The sequence below is a fragment of the Arachis ipaensis genome, chromosome B7, assembly GCF_059453495.1.
Source record: "Arachis ipaensis isolate K30076 ecotype BB chromosome B7, ASM5945349v1, whole genome shotgun sequence".
Classification (NCBI taxonomy): Eukaryota; Viridiplantae; Streptophyta; class Magnoliopsida; order Fabales; family Fabaceae; genus Arachis; species Arachis ipaensis.
This window is the reverse complement of record NC_142442.1, coordinates 39,765,449-39,770,195: the sequence shown is the minus strand read 5'-3', so window position 1 is coordinate 39,770,195 and position 4,747 is coordinate 39,765,449. Positions and strand designations below refer to the sequence as shown.

The 4,747-nt window shown below is 28.8% G+C and overlaps 1 pseudogene; it reads right to left on the bottom strand.

Annotated features, from left to right (window-relative positions):
- Positions 1-2,640: 2,640 nt before the first annotated feature.
- Positions 2,641-4,128, bottom strand: LOC148550915 (uncharacterized; annotated as a pseudogene).
- Positions 4,129-4,747: the final 619 nt, after the last annotated feature.

Below are 4,747 nucleotides of genomic sequence, written 5' to 3'. Positions count from 1 at the left end.
AATTATTATTTTTGTATTTCAATAGTTCATTAATTAATTTATATTTATTATATTTTTTAAATATTTATTAAAAACTAATATTAATAAGTATTATATAATAACTATAACAAGACAAAATATATTATTATTATTATTATTAAAAATATTTTTGTTTAATTTTTTAATATTATATAAAAATATAAAAATAAAATTGAATTGAAGGTTTCAATTTTATATATATAGCAAGTAGGTCTTCGAATGAAATATATTTATTGAAAATCATATTATATAATGAAAAGCTAGTTGTTTGAGTGAATGTCAAGTTTAAGATAGTAAAATCATAGTTTTTGCTTCGTTAAGCTAATTTAAAAATGTAATTCGTTAAATCGTAAAATGGAACATAAACATAATTTGTAAAATATAAAAGTTTAAAAAAATTTGATAACAAAAAATAATTTCACAGATAATAAAATAAATCTCAAATATACTAAATTACCCATAGTATTATAATTAATATATATATATATATATATATATATATATATATATAATTTCAAGTTAAAAGTCACATTTCAATACAAATTCATAACTTTGAACAACTAATTAACTAAAATCTAAACAAGTCATTTAATAATCATTCATAAGATTTTGCATTACCATCTTTATTATCAGGAGCAGGAGGAAGAGGTCCTTGAATAAGTTCTTCAAACTCATCATCATCATCAAGATAAGGAATTGCCAAAGAATCCTTAGAGGTACCAACAACTCTATTACCACTTACTCCATCATTTAAATCAGGATCTAGAATTAGAGCATCTAAATCTTCTTCTTCTTTATCTTTGTCAGCAACAATTCACTATTCATCAGAGTCCAACTCATCAAGATTATAGTCATAATCAAGACTTTTTCTAGTTTTTTTTTGTCCATCTTGAGTTTGTCATCACAAACATAACATCATTCATGGTTTTAGCCTTCAAATGTTTTTCCTTTTTGTGTGAACTTTTTAAAAGTATAGAAAAAATATTAGTCAAATAATAAGATAAAATTGAAGAATTAACAACTAAATTTATAGAAGTAAAATGCAAATTACATTTAATTACTAACCATCTCCAAAATGCTCCAATTGTGTTCACATTCGGATGAGCTACATGTCAAATTTAAGACATGAATTGCAAATTGTTGGAGTTCTGAATGCTAATCTCCATAAGAATCCCACCATTGAGCCAGAGTTTTAATAGAAATTGTATTCTGAGCTACTTTACTACCAAAAAACTATTTTTAAGTCTTAAAATCTTCAAGTTGAACATCCATCTTAATAATTAAATCTGGATTTTTTGTCATCCTTTCAACAAGCATAAAACTGCTTTTTAAGCTCACAAGCAATTTTAAAACCAGAACTATAATAAATTTGAGGATTCAAAAAATAGCCTGTAGCATGCAATGGCCTATGAAGTTAGTTGCCCCATCTTGCATCAATAATATCCTAAATAGGCATTGTTGTCAAACTCTCGAGTTAACTTGTAAACTTGTACGAGTTTACGAATTTAGATATGGAATCGAGTTGACTCGGGCATAGACTCTATCCTGAGTAAACTCGGCTAGACTCGGTCAAACTCGGACAAACTTGTGAGTCTAGGACCGAGTTAGCGAGTTTGTATTTTTCTTCATTTTTGCTAAAAAAAGTGTCATTTTGAAACCAAAAAAATATTTTTTTATTAGGATTACGATAACACTCCCAAAGAAAGAAAGAAAACTCACTCACAACTCACTCGTCTGCGTCATTTCTCTCAAGTCTCACTTTTTACATGTTCTGCCGTAGTCGCCGTTCCCCGTCGAGCTGCCGTTGTTCGCTTGCGGCGTCTGCTACCTCTACCCTGATTTGCGCCATTGTCTTTGTGAATTTTACCTATGTTGCCCTCTGCTTTATATTTCTTCACATCTCCACTATCCGCAACTCCATCGTGCTATCACCGTTCACGAGTTTGACTATTTCTCCTACAGTCCTATCTCTACTCTAGTTTGCCCCTTCTTTTCTTCTGTATCCTCTATTTTTTGTATGCTTTTTGCCCTTTCTTTGAGCCTTTGCTTCTTGATTTAGTTTTTTTTCTTTTTAAATTTTATTACTTCTAATTTTAGCCTATTGCTTATCATTTATGTTAGATGGCCAGATGGTTTATCCATTCATGGCTGATTAGTAATTAATTATTTTTATTAGAGTTAATTTGATTATTTGATATCGTTCAATGTTCAATTTAAGATTTAGTATTACATATTTAGAATTTTTAATTTTGTGTGTTCTATGTTGTATTTGTATAAGAATAATTATAGAGGATTTGAATGTATATTTTAAAGTATTTGTTATAATGTATGCTATTATTTTAATTTATTATGTGCTTTAAGATTGATATTATTAATTTTGAAGGGTTAGAATTGAGTAAAATATACATTATGTATGATATATATAAACTTCATAACAGGTGAACTCGTACGAGTCTACGAGTTAACTCGTGAGTCGAGTCTAGGTCAGCTCCACGAGTTTACTTAGACTCGCGAGTTTGACAACCTTGCAAATAGGTATATAATTAAAACATAGAAAAATAAATTAATTAGTTACAAAATAAAAAATATTTTCATGCATTAATTAAAAAATAATTAAGAAATTTACCTTGTCTCAACTTCTTGAAATGCATCTCGTATTTTCTCCTTTGTACTTTTCATTTTTTCATAAATAAACCCCGTTGCTGGCTTTTCTTCTGAATCCACCATACGAAGCACATGAAGAAGAGGGTAGGCACACCTCAAGCAAATTACCACTTCTTTTCAAAACATCTTATTCAATACCACACTTGCAATTATCTTTTCATCTTTTGTCTTTGCAAATTTACTAAAAGTCCATTGATCAGAAAGAAACATTCTTATTAAAGAAATTTTGTTATCATTGAGGCATCCCAAGATAAAGTAAGGTAAAAAGTTACAAAATGGATCAAACCAGCATCACCAAATCTTTTTCCTTGGTGTGAATGTGTAGTAGTGCAATAAAAGCAGTTCTAGCATTTATGTAAGTAGTAATTTTTTTACCTTTATAAATTGTATCATTGTGAAATGTTACTTTTCTTTTCCAAGTATTCTAATATTAAATCAATGCAATGTGCTGCGCATACAAGGCATTCAAAAACAACATTTTTCTCTTTTTCATTAGCATTTCTCTGGCAATTTTGTAGTTAGCCGCATTGTCAGTGACAACTTGGATGACATTTTTTTCACCAACATCTTCAACCACATCATCTATTATTTTAAAAATCTTATCAACTGTATTATTAATATGAGAGACATCAATAGATTTTAAAAAAAATAGTCCCTTTAGGACTATTAACAAAAAAATTTAGGATAATCCGTCTTCTCTTATCTGTCCAACCATCAGTCATTATTATACAACCAACTTGATTCTAATATGCTCTATGTTCCTCTAGTGATTGTTGAACAAGCTCCACGTGTTTCTTCAAAAGAGACACCCTTAATTCATGGTAGGATGGTGGCTTGAATCCTTATCCATATCTTATAGCTTTCTTAAACATTCCATTGTATTCCTCGCTCCTTGATACATTAAAAGAGATACCATTGTTGTAAATAAAGAACTAATATCTAAACATACTTCCTCTTTCAAATTATTCTTAAATATATTGTTGATTGTTGTTTGAGTACTAATATGTGTTTTCTTGAATATGTTGCCATATAATTCTTTTTCCTTTCTTTTTTTACCGGTAATGTCACCTTCTTTAGTAGCTTCACCTGACTTGCCCCACCCATGCTTGTTTGCTTCATCAAATTTACTTGCAACCCACTAACAACATCCCACATTTGCTTCTTAACTTCATCACTACAGTTATACAAGCCCTAACATCTTTTTAAGTTTCTGTTAAGTGATGTTTCAATCTATAAACTCTCCATAAAAATTTTTTTACAGTATTTATATTGTATCTTCTTTTCATCTTCTCCAACAAATATTTCGTGCTCCCATCCTATATCAGTTCTACTTCTAAGAGTATTCTTAGCAACTTTTCTTTTACTAGTAATTCCAGCTGTATTTTTTAGCTGAGAAGTTGGAATGTTAGTCTGATTTTCACTTGCATTAGCTTAACTCGATGCCATTTTAATTTAGAAAAAATTAAAACAATAAATATTCAATAAATTAGTTCAATATCATAGCAAAAATTCAATAATTTAGCAAAAATTACAGAATTGTGTTTAATGCCAATTACAACCATCCAAGTTCAACAATAAAAGTTTAAGAATCCAATTTGAACAAAAAATACCAGCATAACAAAAATTCAAGAATTATATTCAATGCCACAACAACAATTCAACCATTCAGTTAAAAGAAATTCAACTAAAAAATTTCAATAAAATATTTTAACTTTTTAAGTAATTTAGAACAAAATAGAGTAAAACAAATTTAAGCCACTAAGATAACTAAAGTACTATTTAAGTCACAACATCATATCAAAACTAATAAATCTTGTCACATAAAGTTCTAAGTATAAGCGGGTAAAAATGTAGAGTGCCCTCAGATCTCATGGCTTATAAAATTTTAATGCTCATATACAGTTACTAAACTAATGGTACGGTGTGCACCAAAGCCTCCATCCCAACAAGATTCTGAAATTTTCAATCATAGACAACTACTATCTCAATACATTTTGTGTTAAACATCATTGAGCATAATATATTAAGGTAAGACATGATGCTCAGAGATTAAGCATGTATAAAC